This window comes from Nicotiana sylvestris, chromosome 6, assembly GCF_000393655.2.
Source record: "Nicotiana sylvestris chromosome 6, ASM39365v2, whole genome shotgun sequence".
In the NCBI taxonomy this organism is placed as follows: Eukaryota; Viridiplantae; Streptophyta; class Magnoliopsida; order Solanales; family Solanaceae; genus Nicotiana; species Nicotiana sylvestris.
In genome coordinates, this window is record NC_091062.1 from 213,588,377 (window position 1) to 213,612,166 (window position 23,790).

Consider the following 23,790-nt stretch of genomic DNA (forward strand, 5'->3'; position numbering starts at 1 on the left):
AAATATTAGGCGATTCCACGACGGATCCATCCGGGCCCAAGGCGGAAGGCATGGGCTATAGCACACAAATATTTGGGACTCGCGCGGATTTGCAGTTTTATGGCTGTAAAATGCCAAAAAATATAATGTGGTCATTTCGAGTGGGTGGAAATTGTTTCTTATGCCGTATTTGATGTCCGGGACAAATATTAGGCGATTCCACGATGGATCCATCCGGCCCAATGCAGAAGGCATGGGCTATAGCACACAAAAATTTAGGAATCGCGCGGATTTGCAGTTTTATGGTTGTAAAATGCCAAAAAATATAATGTGGTCATTTCGAGTGGGTGGAAATTGTTTCTTATGCCGTATTTGATGTTCAAGACAAATGTTAGGCGATTCCACGATGGATCCATCCGGGCCCAAGGCGGAAGGCATGGGCTATAACACACAAAAATTTGGGACTCGCGCGGATTTGCAGTTTTATGGCTGTAAAATGCCAAAAAATATAATGTGGTCATTTCGAGTGGGTGCAAATTGTTTCTTATGCCGTATTTGATGTCCGGGACAAATATTAGGGGATTCCACGACGGATCCATCCGGGCCCAAGGCGGAAGGCATGGGCTATAACACACAAAAATTTGGGACTCGCGCGGATTTGCAGTTTTATGGCTGTAAAATGCCAAAAAATATAATGTGGTCATTTCGAGTGGGTGAAAATTGTTTCTTACGCCGTATTTGATGTCCGGGACAAATATTAGGCGATTCCACGACGGATCCATCCGGCCCAATGCAGAAGGCATGGGCTATAGCACACAAAAATTTAGGAATCGCGCGGATTTGCAGTTTTATGGCTGTAAAATGCCAAAAAATATAATGTGGTCATTTCGAGTGGGTGGAAATTGTTTCTTATGCCGTATTTGATGTCCGGGACAAATGTTAGGCGATTCCACGATGGATCCATCCGGGCCCAAGGCGGAAGGCATGGGCTATAGCACATAAAAATTTGGGACTCGCGCGGATTTGCAGTTTTATGGCTGTAAAATGCCAAAAAATATAATGTGGTCATTTCGAGTGGGTGCAAATTGTTTCTTATGCCGTATTTGATGTCCGGGACAAATATTAGGGGATTACACGACGGATCCATCCGGGCCCAAGGCGGAAGGCATGGGCTATAACACACAAAAATTCGGGACTCGCGCGGATTTGCAGTTTTATGGCTGTAAAATGCCAAAAAATATAATGTGGTCATTTCGAGTGGGTGCAAATTGTTTCTTATGCCGTATTTGATGTCCGGGACAAATATTAGGGGATTACACGACGGATCCATCCGGGCCCAAGGCGGAAGGCATGGGCTATAACACACAAAAATTTGGGACTTGCGCGGATTTGCAGTTTTATGGCTGTAAAATGCCCAAAAATATAATGTGGTCATTTCGAGTGGGTGCAAATTGTTTCTTATGCCGTATTTGATATCCGGGACAAATATTAGGCGATTCCACGATGGATCCATCCGGCCCAATGCAGAAGGCATGGGCTATAGCACACAAAAATTTAGGAATCGCGCGGATTTGCAGTTTTATGGCTGTAAAATGCCAAAAAATATAATGTGGTCATTTCGAGTGGGTGGAAATTGTTTCTTATGCCGTATTTGATGTCCGGGACAAATGTTAGGCGATTCCACGATGGATCCATCCGGGCCCAAGGCGGAAGGCATGGGCTATAGCACACAAAAATTTGGGACTCGCGCGGATTTGCAGTTTTATGGCTGTAAAATGCCAAAAAATATAATGTGGTCATTTCGAGTGGGTGGAAATTGTTTCTTATGCCGTATTTGATGTCCGGGACAAATATTAGGCGATTCCACGACGGATCCATCCGGGCCCAAGGCGGAAGGCATGGGCTATAGCACACAAAAATTTGGGACTCGCGCGGATTTGCAGTTTTACGGCTGTAAAATGCCAAAAAATATAATGTGGTCATTTCGAGTGGGTGGAAATTGTTTCTTATGACGTATTTGATGTCCGGGACAAATATTAGGCGATTCCACGACGGATCCATCCGGGCCCAAGGCTGAAGGCATGGGCTATAGCACACAAATATTTGGGACTCGCGCGGATTTGCAGTTTTATGGCTGTAAAATGCCAAAAAATATAATGTGGTCATTTCGAGTGGGTGTAAATTGTTTCTTAGGCCGTATTTGATGTCCGGGACAAATAATAGGCGATTCCACGACGGATCCATCCGGGCCCAAGGCGGAAGGCATGGGCTATAGCACACAAAAATTTGGGACTCGCGCGGATTTGCAGTTTTACGGCTGTAAAATGCCAAAAAATATAATGTTGTCATTTCGAGTGGGTGGAAATTGTTTCTTATGACGTATTTGATGTCCGGGACAAATATTAGGCGATTCCACGACGGATCCATCCGGGCCCAAGGCTGAAGGCATGGGCTATAGCACACAAATATTTGGGACTCGCGCGGATTTGCAGTTTTATGGCTGTAAAATGCCAAAAAATATAATGTGGTCATTTCGAGTGGGTGGAAATTGTTTCTTATGACGTATTTGATGTCCGGGACAAATATTAGGCGATTCCACGACGGATCCATCCGGGCCCAAGGCTGAAGGCATGGGCTATAGCACACAAATATTTGGGACTCGCGCGGATTTGCAGTTTTATGGCTGTAAAATGCCAAAAAATATAATGTGGTCATTTCGAGTGGGTGTAAATTGTTTCTTAGGCCGTATTTGATGTCCGGGACAAATATTAGGCGATTCCACGACGGATCCATCCGGGCCCAAGGCGGAAGGCATGGGCTATAGCACACAAATATTTGGGACTCGCGCGGATTTGCAGTTTTATGGCTGTAAAATGCCAAAAAATATAATGTGGTCATTTAGAGTGGGTGGAAATTGTTTCTTACGCCGTATTTGATGTCTGGGACAAATATTAGGCAATTCCACGACGGATCCATCCGGGCCCAAGGCGGAAGGCATGGGCTATAGCACACAAAAATTTGGGACTCGCGCGGATTTGCAGTTTTACGGCTGTAAAATGCCAAAAAATATAATGTTGTCATTTCGAGTGGGTGGAAATTGTTTCTTATGACGTATTTGATGTCCGGGACAAATATTAGGCGATTCCACGACGGATCCATCCGGGCCCAAGGCTGAAGGCATGGGCTATAGCACACAAATATTTGGGACTCGCGCGGATTTGCAGTTTTATGGCTGTAAAATGCCAAAAAATATAATGTGGTCATTTCGAGTGGGTGTAAATTGTTTCTTAGGCCGTATTTGATGTCCGGGACAAATATTAGGCGATTCCACGACGGATCCATCCGGGCCCAAGGCGGAAGGCATGGGCTATAACACACAAATATTTGGGACTCGCGCGGATTTGCAGTTTTATGGCTGTAAAATGCCAAAAAATATAATGTGGTCATTTAGAGTGGGTGGAAATTGTTTCTTACGCCGTATTTGATGTCTGGGACAAATATTAGGCAATTCCACGACGGATCCATCCGGGCCCAAGGCGGAAGGCATGGGCTATAGCACACAAAAATTTGGGACTCGCGCGGATTTGCAGTTTTACGGCTGTAAAATGCCAAAAAATATAATGTTGTCATTTCGAGTGGGTGGAAATTGTTTCTTATGACGTATTTGATGTCCGGGACAAATATTAGGCGATTCCACGACGGATCCATCCGGGCCCAAGGCGGAAGGCATGGGCTATAGCACACAAAAATTTGGGACTCGCGCGGATTTGCAGTTTTATGGCTGTAAAATGCCAAAAAATATAATGTGGTCATTTCGAGTGGGTGGAAATTGTTTCTTATGCCGTATTTGATGTCCGGGACAAATATTAGGCGATTCCACGACGGATCCATCCGGGCCCAAGGCGGAAGGCATGGGCTATAGCACACAAAAATTTGGGACTCGCGCGGATTTGCAGTTTTACGGCTGTAAAATGCCAAAAAATATAATGTGGTCATTTCGAGTGGGTGGAAATTGTTTCTTATGCTGTATTTGATGTCCGGGACAAATATTAGGCGATTCCACGACGGATCCATCCGGGCCCAAGGCTGAAGGCATGGGCTATAGCACACAAATATTTGGGACTCGCGCGGATTTGCAGTTTTATGGCTGTAAAATGCCAAAAAATATAATGTGGTCATTTCGAGTGGGTGTAAATTGTTTCTTAGGCCGTATTTGATGTCCGGGACAAATATTAGGCGATTCCACGACGGATCCATCCGGGCCCAAGGCGGAAGGCATGGGCTATAGCACACAAATATTTGGGACTCGCGCGGATTTGCAGTTTTATGGCTGTAAAATGCCAAAAAATATAATGTGGTCATTTCGAGTGGGTGCAAATTGTTTCTTATGCCGTATTTGATGTCCGGGACAAATATTAGGCGATTCCACGATGGATCCATCCGGCCCAATGCAGAAGGCATGGGCTATAGCACACAAAAATTTAGGAATCGCGCGGATTTGCAGTTTTATGGTTGTAAAATGCCAAAAAATATAATGTGGTCATTTCGAGTGGGTGGAAATTGTTTCTTATGCCGTATTTGATGTTCAAGACAAATGTTAGGCGATTCCACGATGGATCCATCCGGGCCCAAGGCGGAAGGCATGGGCTATAACACACAAAAATTTGGGACTCGCGCGGATTTGCAGTTTTATGGCTGTAAAATGCCAAAAATATAATGTGGTCATTTCGAGTGGGTGCAAATTGTTTCTTATGCCGTATTTGATGTCCGGGACAAATATTAGGGGATTCCACGACGGATCCATCCGGGCCCAAGGCAGAAGGCATGGGCTATAACACACAAAAATTCGGGACTCGCGCGGATTTGCAGTTTTATGGCTGTAAAATGCCAAAAAATATAATGTGGTCATTTCGAGTGGGTGCAAATTGTTTCTTATGCCGTATTTGATGTCCGGGACAAATATTAGGGGATTACACGACGGATCCATCCGGGCCCAAGGCGGAAGGCATGGGCTATAACATACAAAAATTTGGGACTTGCGCGGATTTGCAGTTTTATGGCTGTAAAATGCCCAAAAATATAATGTGGTCATTTCGAGTGGGTGCAAATTGTTTCTTATGCCGTATTTGATATCCGGGACAAATATTAGGCGATTCCACGATGGATCCATCCGGCCCAATGCAGAAGGCATGGGCTATAGCACACAAAAATTTAGGAATCGCGCGGATTTGCAGTTTTATGGCTGTAAAATGCCAAAAAATATAATGTGGTCATTTCGAGTGGGTGGAAATTGTTTCTTATGCCGTATTTGATGTCCGGGACAAATGTTAGGCGATTCCACGATGGATCCATCCGGGCCCAAGGCGGAAGGCATGGGCTATAGCACACAAAAATTTGGGACTCGCGCGGATTTGCAGTTTTATGGCTGTAAAATGCCAAAAAATATAATGTGGTCATTTCGAGTGGGTGGAAATTGTTTCTTATGCCGTATTTGATGTCCGGGACAAATATTAGGCGATTCCACGACGGATCCATCCGGGCCCAAGGCGGAAGGCATGGGCTATAGCACACAAAAATTTGGGACTCGCGCGGATTTGCAGTTTTACGGCTGTAAAATGCCAAAAAATATAATGTGGTCATTTCGAGTGGGTGGAAATTGTTTCTTATGACGTATTTGATGTCCGGGACAAATATTAGGCGATTCCACGACGGATCCATCCGGGCCCAAGGCTGAAGGCATGGGCTATAGCACACAAATATTTGGGACTCGCGCGGATTTGCAGTTTTATGGCTGTAAAATGCCAAAAAATATAATGTGGTCATTTCGAGTGGGTGTAAATTGTTTCTTAGGCCGTATTTGATGTCCGGGACAAATAATAGGCGATTCCACGACGGATCCATCCGGGCCCAAGGCGGAAGGCATGGGCTATAGCACACAAAAATTTGGGACTCGCGCGGATTTGCAGTTTTATGGCTGTAAAATGCCAAAAAATACAATGTGGTCATTTCGAGTGGGTGGAAATTGTTTCTAATGCCATATTTGATGTCCGGGACAAATAATAGGCGATTCCACGACGGATCCATCCGGGCCCAAGGCGGAAGGCATGGGCTATAGCACACAAAAATTTGGGACTCGCGTAGATTTGCAGTTTTACGGCTGTAAAATGCCAAAAAATATAATGTGGTCATTTCGAGTGGGTGGAAATTGTTTCTTATGACGTATTTGATGTCCGGGACAAATATTAGGCGATTCCACGACGGATCCATCCGGGCCCAAGGCTGAAGGCATGGGCTATAGCACACAAATATTTGGGACTCGCGCGGATTTGCAGTTTTATGGCTGTAAAATGCCAAAAAATATAATGTGGTCATTTCGAGTGGGTGTAAATTGTTTCTTAGGCCGTATTTGATGTCCGGGACAAATATTAGGCGATTCCACGACGGATCCATCCGGGCCCAAGGCGGAAGGCATGGGCTATAGCACACAAATATTTGGGACTCGCGCGGATTTGCAGTTTTATGGCTGTAAAATGCCAAAAAATATAATGTGGTCATTTCGAGTGGGTGGAAATTGTTTCTTATGCCGTATTTGATGTCCGGGACAAATATTAGGCGATTCCACGATGGATCCATCCGGCCCAATGCAGAAGGCATGGGCTATAGCACACAAAAATTTAGGAATCGCGCGGATTTGCAGTTTTATGGTTGTAAAATGCCAAAAAATATAATGTGGTCATTTCGAGTGGGTGGAAATTGTTTCTTATGCCGTATTTGATGTTCAAGACAAATGTTAGGCGATTCCACGATGGATCCATCCGGGCCCAAGGCGGAAGGCATGGGCTATAACACACAAAAATTTGGGACTCGCGCGGATTTGCAGTTTTATGGCTGTAAAATGCCAAAAAATATAATGTGGTCATTTCGAGTGGGTGCAAATTGTTTCTTATGCCGTATTTGATGTCCGGGACAAATATTAGGGGATTCCACGACGGATCCATCCGGGCCCAAGGCGGAAGGCATGGGCTATAACACACAAAAATTTGGGACTCGCGCGGATTTGCAGTTTTATGGCTGTAAAATGCCAAAAAATATAATGTGGTCATTTCGAGTGGGTGCAAATTGTTTCTTATGCCGTATTTGATGTCCGGGACAAATATTAGGCGATTCCACGACGGATCCATCCGGCCCAATGCAGAAGGCATGGGCTATAGCACACAAAAATTTAGGAATCGCGCGGATTTGCATTTTTATGGTTGTAAAATGCCAAAAAATATAATGTGGTCATTTCGAGTGGGTGGAAATTGTTTCTTGTGCCGTATTTGATGTCCGGGACAAATGTTAGGCGATTCCACGATGGATCCATCCGGGCCCAAGGCGGAAGGCATGGGCTATAGCACACAAAAATTTGGGACTCGCGCGGATTTGCAGTTTTATGGCTGTAAAATGCCAAAAAATTTAATGTGGTCATTTCGAGTTGGTGCAAATTGTTTCTTATGCCGTATTTGATGTTCGAGACAAATATTAGGCGATTCCACGACGGATCCATCCGGGCCCAAGGCGGAAGGCATGGGCTATAGCACACAAAAATTTGGGACTCGCGCGGATTTGCAGTTTTATGGCTGTAAAATGCCAAAAAATATAATGTGGTCATTTCGAGTGGGTGCAAATTGTTTCTTATGCCGTATTTGATGTCCGGGACAAATATTAGGGGATTCCACGACGGATCCATCCGGGCCCAAGGCGGAAGGCATGGGCTATAACACACAAAAATTTGGGACTCGCGCGGATTTGCAGTTTTATGGCTGTAAAATGCCTAAAAATATAATGTGGTCATTTCGAGTGGGTGCAAATTGTTTCTTATGCCGTATTTGATGTCCGGGACAAATGTTAGGCGATTCCACGATGGATCCATCCGGGCCCAAGGCGGAAGGCATGGGCTATAGCACACAAAAATTTGGGACTCGCGCGGATTTGCAGTTTTATGGCTGTAAAATGCCAAAAAATATAATGTGGTCATTTCGAGTGGGTGAAAATTGTTTCTTATGCCGTATTTGATGTCCGGGACAAATATTAGGCGATTCCACGACGGATCCATCCGGGCCCAAGGCGGAAGGCATGGGCTATAGCACACAAAAATTTGGGACTCGCGCGGATTTGCAGTTTTATGGCTGTAAAATGCCAAAAAATATAATGTGGTCATTTCGAGTGGGTGCAAATTGTTTCTTATGACGTATTTGATGTCCGGGACAAATATTAGGCGATTCCACGACGGATCCATCCGGGCCCAAGGCTGAAGGCATGGGCTATAGCACACAAATATTTGGGACTCGCGCGGATTTGCAGTTTTATGGCTGTAAAATGCCAAAAAATATAATGTGGTCATTTCGAGTGGGTGTAAATTGTTTCTTAGGCCGTATTTGATGTCCGGGACAAATATTAGGCGATTCCACGACGGATCCATCCGGGCCCAAGGCGGAAGGCATGGGCTATAGCACACAAATATTTGGGACTCGCGCGGATTTGCAGTTTTATGGCTGTAAAATGCCAAAAAATATAATGTGGTCATTTAGAGTGGGTGGAAATTGTTTCTTACGCCGTATTTGATGTCTGGGACAAATATTAGGCAATTCCACGACGGATCCATCCGGGCCCAAGGCGGAAGGCATGGGCTATAGCACACAAAAATTTGGGACTCGCGCGGATTTGCAGTTTTACGGCTGTAAAATGCCAAAAAATATAATGTTGTCATTTCGAGTGGGTGGAAATTGTTTCTTATGACGTATTTGATGTCCGGGACAAATATTAGGCGATTCCACGACGGATCCATCCGGGCCCAAGGCTGAAGGCATGGGCTATAGCACACAAATATTTGGGACTCGCGCGGATTTGCAGTTTTATGGCTGTAAAATGCCAAAAAATATAATGTGGTCATTTCGAGTGGGTGTAAATTGTTTCTTAGGCCGTATTTGATGTCCGGGACAAATATTAGGCGATTCCACGACGGATCCATCCGGGCCCAAGGCGGAAGGCATGGGCTATAACACACAAATATTTGGGACTCGCGCGGATTTGCAGTTTTATGGCTGTAAAATGCCAAAAAATATAATGTGGTCATTTAGAGTGGGTGGAAATTGTTTCTTACGCCGTATTTGATGTCTGGGACAAATATTAGGCAATTCCACGACGGATCCATCCGGGCCCAAGGCGGAAGGCATGGGCTATAGCACACAAAAATTTGGGACTCGCGCGGATTTGCAGTTTTACGGCTGTAAAATGCCAAAAAATATAATGTTGTCATTTCGAGTGGGTGGAAATTGTTTCTTATGACGTATTTGATGTCCGGGACAAATATTAGGCGATTCCACGACGGATCCATCCGGGCCCAAGGCGGAAGGCATGGGCTATAGCACACAAAAATTTGGGACTCGCGCGGATTTGCAGTTTTATGGCTGTAAAATGCCAAAAAATATAATGTGGTCATTTCGAGTGGGTGGAAATTGTTTCTTATGCCGTATTTGATGTCCGGGACAAATATTAGGCGATTCCACGACGGATCCATCCGGGCCCAAGGCGGAAGGCATGGGCTATAGCACACAAAAATTTGGGACTCGCGCGGATTTGCAGTTTTACGGCTGTAAAATGCCAAAAAATATAATGTGGTCATTTCGAGTGGGTGGAAATTGTTTCTTATGCTGTATTTGATGTCCGGGACAAATATTAGGCGATTCCACGACGGATCCATCCGGGCCCAAGGCTGAAGGCATGGGCTATAGCACACAAATATTTGGGACTCGCGCGGATTTGCAGTTTTATGGCTGTAAAATGCCAAAAAATATAATGTGGTCATTTCGAGTGGGTGTAAATTGTTTCTTAGGCCGTATTTGATGTCCGGGACAAATATTAGGCGATTCCACGACGGATCCATCCGGGCCCAAGGCGGAAGGCATGGGCTATAGCACACAAATATTTGGGACTCGCGCGGATTTGCAGTTTTATGGCTGTAAAATGCCAAAAAATATAATGTGGTCATTTCGAGTGGGTGCAAATTGTTTCTTATGCCGTATTTGATGTCCGGGACAAATATTAGGCGATTCCACGATGGATCCATCCGGCCCAATGCAGAAGGCATGGGCTATAGCACACAAAAATTTAGGAATCGCGCGGATTTGCAGTTTTATGGTTGTAAAATGCCAAAAAATATAATGTGGTCATTTCGAGTGGGTGGAAATTGTTTCTTATGCCGTATTTGATGTTCAAGACAAATGTTAGGCGATTCCACGATGGATCCATCCGGGCCCAAGGCGGAAGGCATGGGCTATAACACACAAAAATTTGGGACTCGCGCGGATTTGCAGTTTTATGGCTGTAAAATGCCAAAAATATAATGTGGTCATTTCGAGTGGGTGCAAATTGTTTCTTATGCCGTATTTGATGTCCGGGACAAATATTAGGGGATTCCACGACGGATCCATCCGGGCCCAAGGCAGAAGGCATGGGCTATAACACACAAAAATTCGGGACTCGCGCGGATTTGCAGTTTTATGGCTGTAAAATGCCAAAAAATATAATGTGGTCATTTCGAGTGGGTGCAAATTGTTTCTTATGCCGTATTTGATGTCCGGGACAAATATTAGGGGATTACACGACGGATCCATCCGGGCCCAAGGCGGAAGGCATGGGCTATAACACACAAAAATTTGGGACTTGCGCGGATTTGCAGTTTTATGGCTGTAAAATGCCCAAAAATATAATGTGGTCATTTCGAGTGGGTGCAAATTGTTTCTTATGCCGTATTTGATATCCGGGACAAATATTAGGCGATTCCACGATGGATCCATCCGGCCCAATGCAGAAGGCATGGGCTATAGCACACAAAAATTTAGGAATCGCGCGGATTTGCAGTTTTATGGCTGTAAAATGCCAAAAAATATAATGTGGTCATTTCGAGTGGGTGGAAATTGTTTCTTATGCCGTATTTGATGTCCGGGACAAATGTTAGGCGATTCCACGATGGATCCATCCGGGCCCAAGGCGGAAGGCATGGGCTATAGCACACAAAAATTTGGGACTCGCGCGGATTTGCAGTTTTATGGCTGTAAAATGCCAAAAAATATAATGTGGTCATTTCGAGTGGGTGGAAATTGTTTCTTATGCCGTATTTGATGTCCGGGACAAATATTAGGCGATTCCACGACGGATCCATCCGGGCCCAAGGCGGAAGGCATGGGCTATAGCACACAAAAATTTGGGACTCGCGCGGATTTGCAGTTTTACGGCTGTAAAATGCCAAAAAATATAATGTGGTCATTTCGAGTGGGTGGAAATTGTTTCTTATGACGTATTTGATGTCCGGGACAAATATTAGGCGATTCCACGACGGATCCATCCGGGCCCAAGGCTGAAGGCATGGGCTATAGCACACAAATATTTGGGACTCGCGCGGATTTGCAGTTTTATGGCTGTAAAATGCCAAAAAATATAATGTGGTCATTTCGAGTGGGTGTAAATTGTTTCTTAGGCCGTATTTGATGTCCGGGACAAATAATAGGCGATTCCACGACGGATCCATCCGGGCCCAAGGCGGAAGGCATGGGCTATAGCACACAAAAATTTGGGACTCGCGCGGATTTGCAGTTTTATGGCTGTAAAATGCCAAAAAATACAATGTGGTCATTTCGAGTGGGTGGAAATTGTTTCTAATGCCATATTTGATGTCCGGGACAAATAATAGGCGATTCCACGACGGATCCATCCGGGCCCAAGGCGGAAGGCATGGGCTATAGCACACAAAAATTTGGGACTCGCGTAGATTTGCAGTTTTACGGCTGTAAAATGCCAAAAAATATAATGTGGTCATTTCGAGTGGGTGGAAATTGTTTCTTATGACGTATTTGATGTCCGGGACAAATATTAGGCGATTCCACGACGGATCCATCCGGGCCCAAGGCTGAAGGCATGGGCTATAGCACACAAATATTTGGGACTCGCGCGGATTTGCAGTTTTATGGCTGTAAAATGCCAAAAAATATAATGTGGTCATTTCGAGTGGGTGTAAATTGTTTCTTAGGCCGTATTTGATGTCCGGGACAAATATTAGGCGATTCCACGACGGATCCATCCGGGCCCAAGGCGGAAGGCATGGGCTATAGCACACAAATATTTGGGACTCGCGCGGATTTGCAGTTTTATGGCTGTAAAATGCCAAAAAATATAATGTGGTCATTTCGAGTGGGTGGAAATTGTTTCTTATGCCGTATTTGATGTCCGGGACAAATATTAGGCGATTCCACGATGGATCCATCCGGCCCAATGCAGAAGGCATGGGCTATAGCACACAAAAATTTAGGAATCGCGCGGATTTGCAGTTTTATGGTTGTAAAATGCCAAAAAATATAATGTGGTCATTTCGAGTGGGTGGAAATTGTTTCTTATGCCGTATTTGATGTTCAAGACAAATGTTAGGCGATTCCACGATGGATCCATCCGGGCCCAAGGCGGAAGGCATGGGCTATAACACACAAAAATTTGGGACTCGCGCGGATTTGCAGTTTTATGGCTGTAAAATGCCAAAAAATATAATGTGGTCATTTCGAGTGGGTGCAAATTGTTTCTTATGCCGTATTTGATGTCCGGGACAAATATTAGGGGATTCCACGACGGATCCATCCGGGCCCAAGGCGGAAGGCATGGGCTATAACACACAAAAATTTGGGACTCGCGCGGATTTGCAGTTTTATGGCTGTAAAATGCCAAAAAATATAATGTGGTCATTTCGAGTGGGTGCAAATTGTTTCTTATGCCGTATTTGATGTCCGGGACAAATATTAGGCGATTCCACGACGGATCCATCCGGCCCAATGCAGAAGGCATGGGCTATAGCACACAAAAATTTAGGAATCGCGCGGATTTGCATTTTTATGGTTGTAAAATGCCAAAAAATATAATGTGGTCATTTCGAGTGGGTGGAAATTGTTTCTTGTGCCGTATTTGATGTCCGGGACAAATGTTAGGCGATTCCACGATGGATCCATCCGGGCCCAAGGCGGAAGGCATGGGCTATAGCACACAAAAATTTGGGACTCGCGCGGATTTGCAGTTTTATGGCTGTAAAATGCCAAAAAATTTAATGTGGTCATTTCGAGTTGGTGCAAATTGTTTCTTATGCCGTATTTGATGTTCGAGACAAATATTAGGCGATTCCACGACGGATCCATCCGGGCCCAAGGCGGAAGGCATGGGCTATAGCACACAAAAATTTGGGACTCGCGCGGATTTGCAGTTTTATGGCTGTAAAATGCCAAAAAATATAATGTGGTCATTTCGAGTGGGTGCAAATTGTTTCTTATGCCGTATTTGATGTCCGGGACAAATATTAGGGGATTCCACGACGGATCCATCCGGGCCCAAGGCGGAAGGCATGGGCTATAACACACAAAAATTTGGGACTCGCGCGGATTTGCAGTTTTATGGCTGTAAAATGCCTAAAAATATAATGTGGTCATTTCGAGTGGGTGCAAATTGTTTCTTATGCCGTATTTGATGTCCGGGACAAATGTTAGGCGATTCCACGATGGATCCATCCGGGCCCAAGGCGGAAGGCATGGGCTATAGCACACAAAAATTTGGGACTCGCGCGGATTTGCAGTTTTATGGCTGTAAAATGCCAAAAAATATAATGTGGTCATTTCGAGTGGGTGAAAATTGTTTCTTATGCCGTATTTGATGTCCGGGACAAATATTAGGCGATTACACGACGGATCCATCCGGGCCCAAGGCGGAAGGCATGGGCTATAACACACAAAAATTCGGGACTCGCGCGGATTTGCAGTTTTATGGCTGTAAAATGCCAAAAAATATAATGTGGTCATTTCGAGTGGGTGCAAATTGTTTCTTATGCCGTATTTGATGTCCGGGACAAATATTAGGGGATTACACGACGGATCCATCCGGGCCCAAGGCGGAAGGCATGGGCTATAACACACAAAAATTTGGGACTCGCGCGGATTTGCAGTTTTATGGCTGTAAAATGCCAAAAAATATAATGTGGTCATTTCGAGTGGGTGCAAATTGTTTCTTATGCCGTATTTGATGTCCGGGACAAATATTAGGGGATTCCACGACGGATCCATCCGGGCCCAAGGCGGAAGGCATGGGCTATAACACACAAAAATTTGGGACTCGCGCGGATTTGCAGTTTTATGGCTGTAAAATGCCAAAAAATATAATGTGGTCATTTCGAGTGGGTGCAAATTGTTTCTTATGCCGTATTTGATGTCCGGGACAAATATTAGGCGATTCCACGACGGATCCATCCGGCCCAATGCAGAAGGCATGGGCTATAGCACACAAAAATTTAGGAATCGCGCGGATTTGCAGTTTTATGGTTGTAAAATGCCAAAAAATATAATGTGGTCATTTCGAGTGGGTGGAAATTGTTTCTTGTGCCGTATTTGATGTCCAGGACAAATATTAGGCGATTCCACGATGGATCCATCCGGGCCCAAGGCGGAAGGCATGGGCTATAGCACACAAAAATTTGGGACTCGCGCGGATTTGCAGTTTTATGGCTGTAAAATGCCAAAAAATATAATGTGGTCATTTCGAGTGGGTGCAAATTGTTTCTTATGCCGTATTTGATGTCCGGGACAAATATTAGGGGATTCCACGACGGATCCATCCGGGCCCAAGGCGGAAGGCATGGGCTATAACACACAAAAATTTGGGACTCGCGCGGATTTGCAGTTTTATGGCTGTAAAATGCCAAAAAATATAATGTGGTCATTTCGAGTGGGTGCAAATTGTTTCTTATGCCGTATTTGATGTCCGGGACAAATATTAGGCGATTCCACGACGGATCCATCCGGCCCAATGCAGAAGGCATGGGCTATAGCACACAAAAATTTAGGAATCGCGCGGATTTGCAGTTTTATGGTTGTAAAATGCCAAAAAATATAATGTGGTCATTTCGAGTGGGTGGAAATTGTTTCTTGTGCCGTATTTGATGTCCGGGACAAATGTTAGGCGATTCCACGATGGATCCATCCGGGCCCAAGGCGGAAGGCATGGGCTATAGCACACAAAAATTTGGGAATCGCGCGGATTTGCAGTTTTATGGCTGTAAAATGCCAAAAAATTTAATGTGGTCATTTCGAGTTGGTGCAAATTGTTTCTTATGCCGTATTTGATGTTCGAGACAAATATTAGGCGATTCCACGACGGATCCAGCCGGCCCAAGGCGGAAGGCATGGGCTATAGCACACAAAAATTTGGGACTCGCGCGGATTTGTAGTTTTATGGCTGTTAAATGCCAAAAAATATAATGTGGTCATTTCGAGTGGGTGGAAATTGTTTCTTATGCCGTATTTGATGTCCGGGAAAAATATTAGGCGATTCCACGACGGATCCATCCGGGCCCAATGCGGAAGGCATGGGCTATAGCACACAAAAATTTGGGACTCGCGCGGATTTGCAGTTTTATGGCTGTAAAATGCCAAAAAATTTAATGTGGTCATTTCGAGTTGGTGCAAATTGTTTCTTATGCTGTATTTGATGTCCGGGACAAATATTAGGCGATTCAACGACGGATCCATCCGGGCCCAAGGCGGAAGGCATGGGCTATAGCACACAAAAATTTGGGACTCGCGCGGATTTGCAGTTTTATGGCTGTAAAATGCCAAAAAATATAATGTGGTCATTTCGAGTGGGTGCAAATTGTTTCTTATGCCGTATTTGATGTCCGGGACAAATATTAGGCGATTCCACGACGGATCCATCCGGCCCAATGCAGAAGGCATGGGCTATAGCACACAAAAATTTAGGAATCGCGCGGATTTGCAGTTTTATGGCTGTAAAATGCCAAAAAATATAATGTGGTCATTTCGAGTGGGTGGAAATTGTTTCTTGTGCCGTATTTGATGTCCGGGACAAATGTTAGGCGATTCCACGATGGATCCATCCGGGCCCAAGGCGGAAGGCATGGGCTATAGCACACAAAAATTTGGGACTCGCGCGGATTTGCAGTTTTATGGCTGTAAAATGCCAAAAAATTTAATGTGGTCATTTCGAGTTGGTGCAAATTGTTTCTTATGCCGTATTTGATGTTCGAGACAAATATTAGGCGATTCCACGACGGATCCATCCGGGCCCAAGGCGGAAGGCATGGGCTATAGCACACAAAAATTTGGGACTCGCGCGGATTTGCAGTTTTATGGCTGTAAAATGCCAAAAAATATAATGTGGTCATTTCGAGTGGGTGCAAATTGTTTCTTATGCCGTATTTGATGTCCGGGACAAATATTAGGGGATTCCACGACGGATCCATCCGGGCCCAAGGCGGAAGGCATGGGCTATAACACACAAAAATTTGGGACTCGCGCGGATTTGCAGTTTTATGGCTGTAAAATGCCAAAAAATATAATGTGGTCATTTCGAGTGGGTGGAAATTGTTTCTTGTGCCGTATTTGATGTCCGGGACAAATGTTAGGCGATTCCACGATGGATCCATCCGGGCCCAAGGCGGAAGGCATGGGCTATAGCACACAAAAATTTGGGACTCGCGCGGATTTGCAGTTTTATGGCTGTAAAATGCCAAAAAATTTAATGTGGTCATTTCGAGTTGGTGCAAATTGTTTCTTATGCCGTATTTGATGTTCGAGACAAATATTAGGCGATTCCACGACGGATCCAGCCGGCCCAAGGCGGAAGGCATGGGCTATAGCACACAAAAATTTGGGACTCGCGCGGATTTGTAGTTTTATGGCTGTTAAATGCCAAAAAATATAATGTGGTCATTTCGAGTGGGTGGAAATTGTTTCTTATGCCGTATTTGATGTCCGGGAAAAATATTAGGCGATTCCACGACGGATCCATCCGGGCCCAATGCGGAAGGCATGGGCTATAGCACACAAAAATTTGGGACTCGCGCGGATTTGCAGTTTTATGGCTGTAAAATGCCAAAAAATATAATGTGGTCATTTCGAGTGGGTGCAAATTGTTTCTTATGTTGTATTTTGATGTCCGGGACAAATATTAGGCGATTCCACGACGGATCCATCCGGCCCAATGCAGAAGGCATGGGCTATAGCACACAAAAATTTAGGAATCGCGCGGATTTGCAGTTTTATGGCTGTAAAATGCCAAAAAATATAATGTGGTCATTTCGAGTGGGTGGAAATTGTTTCTTATGCCGTATTTGATGTCCGGGACAAATGTTAGGCGATTCCACGATGGATCCATCCGGGCCCAAGGCGGAAGGCATGGGCTATAGCACACAAAAATTTGGGACTCGCGCGGATTTGCAGTTTTATGGCTGTAAAATGCCAAAAAATATAATGTGGTCATTTCGAGTGGGTGGAAATTGTTTCTTATGCCGTATTTGATGTCCGGGAAAAATATTAGGCGATTCCACGACGGATCCATCCGGGCCCAAGGCGGAAGGCATGGGCTATAGCACACAAAAATTTGGGACTCGCGCGGATTTGCAGTTTTATGGCTGTAAAATGCCAAAAGATATAATGTGGTCATTTCGAGTGGGTGCAAATTGTTTCTTATGCCGTATTTGATGTCCGGGACAAATATTAGGGGATTCCACGACGGATCCATCCGGGCCCAAGGCGGAAGGCATGGGCTATAACACACAAAAATTTGGGACTCGCGCGGATTTGCAGTTTTATGGCTGTAAAATGCCAAAAAATATAATGTGGTCATTTCGAGTGGGTGCAAATTGTTTCTTATGCCGTATTTGATGTCCGGGACAAATATTAGGGGATTCCACGACGGATCCATCCGGGCCCAAGGCGGAAGGCATGGGCTATAGCACACAAAAATTTGGGACTCGCGCGGATTTGCAGTTTTATGGCATTAAAATGCCTAAAAATATAATGTGGTCATTTCGAGTGGGTGCAAATTGTTTCTTAAGCCGTATTTGATGTCCGGGACAAATATTAGGCGATTCCACGACGGATCCATCCGGGCCCAATGCAGAAGGCATGGGCTATAGCACACAAAAATTTGGGACTCGCGCGGATTTGCAGTTTTATGGTTGTAAAATGCCAAAAAATATAATGTGGTCATTTCGAGTGGGTGGAAATTGTTTCTTGTGCCGTATTTGATGTCCGGGACAAATGTTAGGCGATTCCACGACGGATCCATCCGGGCCCAAGGCGGAAGGCATGGGCTATAGCACACAAAAATTTGGGACTCGCGCGGATTTGCAGTTTTATGGCTGTAAAATGCCTAAAAATATAATGTGGTCATTTCGAGTGGGTGCAAATTGTTTCTTAAGTCGTATTTGATGTCCGGGACAAATATTAGGGGATTCCAGGACGGATCCATCCGGGCCCAAGGCGGAAGGCATGGGCTATAACACACAAAAATTCGGGACTCGCGCGGATTTGCAGTTTTATGGCTGTAAAATGCCAAAAAATATAATGTGGTCATTTCGAGTGGGTGCAAATTGTTTCTTATGCCGTATTTGATGTCCGGGAAAAATATTAGGCGATTCCACGACGGATCCATCCGGGCCCAATGCGGAAGGCATGGGCTATAGCACACAAAAATTTGGGACTCGCGCGGATTTGCAATTTTATGGCTGTAAAATGCCAAAGAATATAATGTGGTCATTTCGAGTTGGTGCAAATTGTTTCTTAAGCCGTATTTGATGTCCGGGACAAATATTAGGGGAATCCACGACGGATCCATCCGGGCCCAAGGCGGAAGGCATGGGCTATAACACACAAAAATTTGGGACTCGCGCGGATTTGCAGTTTTATGGCTGTAAAATGCCAAAAAATATAACGTGGTCATTTCGAGTGGGTGGAAATTGTTTCTTATGCCGTATTTGATGTCCGGGACAAATATTAGGGGATTCCACGACGGATCCATCCGGGCCCAAGGCGGAAGGCATGGGCTATAGCACACAAAAATTTAGGAATCGCGCGGATTTGCAGTTTTATGGCTGTAAAATGCCAAAAAATATAATGTGGTCATTTCGAGTGGGTGCAAATTGTTTCTTATGCCGTATTTGATGTCCGGGAAAAATATTAGGCGATTCCACGACGGATCCATCCGGGCCCAATGCGGAAGGCATGGGCTATAGCACACAAAAATTTGGGACTCGCGCGGATTTGCAATTTTATGGCTGTAAAATGCCAAAGAATATAATGTGGTCATTTCGAGTTGGTGCAAATTGTTTCTTAAGCCGTATTTGATGTCCGGGACAAATATTAGGGGAATCCACGACGGATCCATCCGGGCCCAAGGCGGAAGGCATGGGCTATAACACACAAAAATTTGGGACTCGCGCGGATTTGCAGTTTTATGGCTGTAAAATGCCAAAAAATATAACGTGGTCATTTCGAGTGGGTGGAAATTGTTTCTTATGCCGTATTTGATGTCCGGGAAAAATATTAGGCGATTCCACGACGGATCCATCCGGGCCCAATGCGGAAGGCATGGGCTATAGCACACAAAAATTTGGGACTCGCGCGGATTTGCAGTTTTATGGCTGTAAAATGCCAAAAAATATAATGTGGTCATTTCGAGTGGGTGCAAATTGTTTCTTATGCCGTATTTGATGTCCGGAACAAATATTAGGGGATTCCACGACGGATCCATCCGGGCCCAAGGCGGAAGGCATGGGCTATAACACACAAAAATTTGGGACTCGCGCGGATTTGCAGTTTTATGGCTGTAAAATGCCAAAAAATTTAATGTGGTCATTTCGAGTTGGTGCAAATTGTTTCTTATGCCGTATTTGATGTTCGAGACAAATATTAGGCGATTCCACGACGGATCCAGCCGGCCCAAGGCGGAAGGCATGGGCTATAGCACACAAAAATTTGGGACTCGCGCGGATTTGTAGTTTTATGGCTGTTAAATGCCAAAAAATATAATGTGGTCATTTCGAGTGGGTGGAAATTGTTTCTTATGCCGTATTTGATGTCCGGGAAAAATATTAGGCGATTCCACGACGGATCCATCCGGGCCCAATGCGGAAGGCATGGGCTATAGCACACAAAAATTTGGGACTCGCGCGGATTTGCAGTTTTATGGCTTGTAAAATGCCAAAAAATATAACGTGGTCATTTCGAGTGGATGGAAATTGTTTCTTATGCCATATTTGATGTCCGGGACAAATATTAGGCGATTCCACGACGGATCCATCCGGCCCAATGCAGAAGGCATGGGCTATAGCACACAAAAATTTAGGAATCGCGCGGATTTGCAGTTTTATGGCTGTAAAATGCCAAAAAATATAATGTGGTCATTTCGAGTGGGTGGAAATTGTTTCTTATGCCGTATTTGATGTCCGGGACAAATGTTAGGCGATTCCACGATGGATCCATCCGGGCCCAAGGAGGAAGGCATGGGCTATAGCACACAAAAATTTGGGACTCGCGCGGATTTGCAGTTTTATGGCTGTAAAATGCCAAAAAATATAATGTGGTCATTTCGAGTGGGTGCAAATTGTTTCTTATGCCGTATTTGATGTCCGGGACAAATATTAGGGGATTCCACGACGGATCCATCCGGGCCCAAGGCGGAAGGCATGGGCTATAACACACAAAAATTTGGGACTCGCGCGGATTTGCAGTTTTATGGCTGTAAAATGCCAAAAAATTTAATGTGGTCATTTCGAGTTGGTGCAAATTGTTTCTTATGCTGTATTTGATGTCCGGGACAAATATTAGGCGATTCAACGACGGATCCATCCGGGCCCAAGGCGGAAGGCATGGGCTATAGCACACAAAAATTTGGGACTCGCGCGGATTTGCAGTTTTATGGCTGTAAAATGCCTAAAAATATAATGTGGTCATTTCGAGTGGGTGCAAATTGTTTCTTAAGCCGTATTTGATGTCCGGGACAAATATTAGGGGATTCCACGACGGATCCATCCGGGCCCAAGGCGGAAGGCATGGGCTATAGCACACAAAAATTTAGGAATCGCGCGGATTTGCAGTTTTATGGCTGTAAAATGCCAAAAAATATAATGTGGTCATTTCGAGTGGGTGGAAATTGTTTCTTATGCCGTATTTGATGTCCGGGACAAATGTTAGGCGATTCCACGATGGATCCATCCGGGCCCAAGGCGGAAGGCATGGGCTATAGCACACAAAAATTTGGGACTCGCGCGGATTTGCAGTTTTATGGCTGTAAAATACCAAAAAATATAATGTGGTCATTTCGAGTGGGTGGAAATTGTTTCTTATGCCGTATTTGATGTCCGGGAAAAATATTAGGCGATTCCACGACGGATCCATCCGGGCCCAATGCGGAAGGCATGGGCTATAGCACACAAAAATTTGGGACTCGCGCGGATTTGCAGTTTTATGGCTGTAAAATGCCAAAAAATATAACGTGGTCATTTCGAGTAGATGGAAATTGTTTCTTATGCCATATTTGATGTCCGGGACAAATATTAGGCGATTCCACGACGGATCCATCCGGCCCAATGCAGAAGGCATGGGCTATAGCACACAAAAATTTAGGAATCGCGCGGATTTGCAGTTTTATGGCTGTAAAATGCCAAAAAATATAATGTGGTCATTTCGAGTGGGTGGAAATTGTTTCTTATGCCGTATTTGATGTCCGGGACAAATGTTAGGCGATTCCACGATGGATCCATCCGGGCCCAAGGAGGAAGGCATGGGCTATAGCACACAAAAATTTGGGACTCGCGCGGATTTGCAGTTTTATGGCTGTAAAATGCCAAAACATATAACGTGGTCATTTCGAGTGGGTGCAAATTGTTTCTTATGCCGTATTTGATGTCCGGGACAAATATTAGGCGATTCCACGACGGATCCATCCGGGCCCAAGGCGGAAGGCATGGGCTATAACACACAAAAATTTGGGACTCGCGCGGATTTGCAGTTTTATGGCTGTAAAATGCCAAAAAATATAACGTGGTCATTTCGAGTGGATGGAAATTGTTTCTTATGCCATATTTGATGTCCGGGACAAATATTAGGCGATTCCACGACGGATCCATCCGGCCCAATGCAGAAGGCATGGGCTATAGCACACAAAAATTTAGGAATCGCGCGGATTTGCAGTTTTATGGCTGTAAAATGCCAAAAAATATAATGTGGTCATTTCGAGTGGGTGGAAATTGTTTCTTATGCCGTATTTGATGTCCGGGACAAATGTTAGGCGATTCCACGATGGATCCATCCGGGCCCAAGGAGGAAGGCATGGGCTATAGCACACAAAAATTTGGGACTCGCGCGGATTTGCAGTTTTATGGCTGTAAAATGCCAAAAAATATAATGTGGTCATTTCGAGTGGGTGGAAATTGTTTCTTATGCCGTATTTGATGTCCGGGACAAATGTTAGGCGATTCCACGATGGATCCATCCGGGCCCAAGGAGGAAGGCATGGGCTATAGCACACAAAAATTTGGGACTCGCGCGGATTTGCAGTTTTATGGCTGTAAAATGCCAAAACATATAACGTGGTCATTTCGAGTGGGTGCAAATTGTTTCTTATGCCGTATTTGATGTCCGGGACAAATATTAGGCGATTCCACGACGGATCCATCCGGGCCCAAGGCGGAAGGCATGGGCTATAACACACAAAAATTTGGGACTCGCGCGGATTTGCAGTTTTATGGCTGTAAAATGCCAAAAAATATAATGTGGTCATTTCGAGTTGGTGCAAATTGTTTCTTATGCTGTATTTGATGTCCGGGACAAATATTAGGCGATTCAACGACGGATCCATCCGGGCCCAAGGCGGAAGGCATGGGCTATAGCACACAAAAATTTGGGACTCGCGCGGATTTGCAGTTTTATGGCTGTAAAATGCCTAAAAATATAATGTGGTCATTTCGAGTGGGTGCAAATTGTTTCTTAAGCCGTATTTGATGTCCGGGACAAATATTAGGGGATTCCACGACGGATCCATCCGGGCCCAAGGCGGAAGGCATGGGCTATAACACACAAAAATTCGGGACTCGCGCGGATTTGCAGTTTTATGGCTGTAAAATGCCAAAAAATATAATGTGGTCATTTCGAGTGGGTGCAAATTGTTTCTTATGCCGTATTTGATGTCCGGGACAAATATTAGGGGATTCCACGACGGATCCATCCGGGCCCAAGGCGGAAGGCATGGGCTATAACACACAAAAATTTGGGACTCGCGCGGATTTGCAGTTTTATGGCTGTAAAATGCCAAAAAATATAACGTGGTCATTTCGAGTGGATGGAAATTGTTTCTTATGCCATATTTGATATCCGGGACAAATATTAGGCGATTCCACGACGGATCCATCCGGCCCAATGCAGAAGGCATGGGCTATAGCACACAAAAATTTAGGAATCGCGCGGATTTGCAGTTTTATGGCTGTAAAATGCCAAAAAATATAATGTGGTCATTTCGAGTGGGTGGAAATTGTTTCTTATGCCGTATTTGATGTCCGGGACAAATGTTAGGCGATTCCACGATGGATCCATCCGGGCCCAAGGCGGAAGGCATGGGCTATAGCACACAAAAATTTGGGACTCGCGCGGATTTGCAGTTTTATGGCTGTAAAATACCAAAAAATATAATGTGGTCATTTCGAGTGGGTGGAAATTGTTTCTTATGCCGTATTTGATGTCCGGGAAAAATATTAGGCGATTCCACGACGGATCCATCCGGGCCCAATGCGGAAGGCATGGGCTATAGCACACAAAAATTTGGGACTCGCGCGGATTTGCAGTTTTATGGCTGTAAAATGCCAAAAAATATAACGTGGTCATTTCGAGTAGATGGAAATTGTTTCTTATGCCATATTTGATGTCCGGGACAAATATTAGGCGATTCCACGAC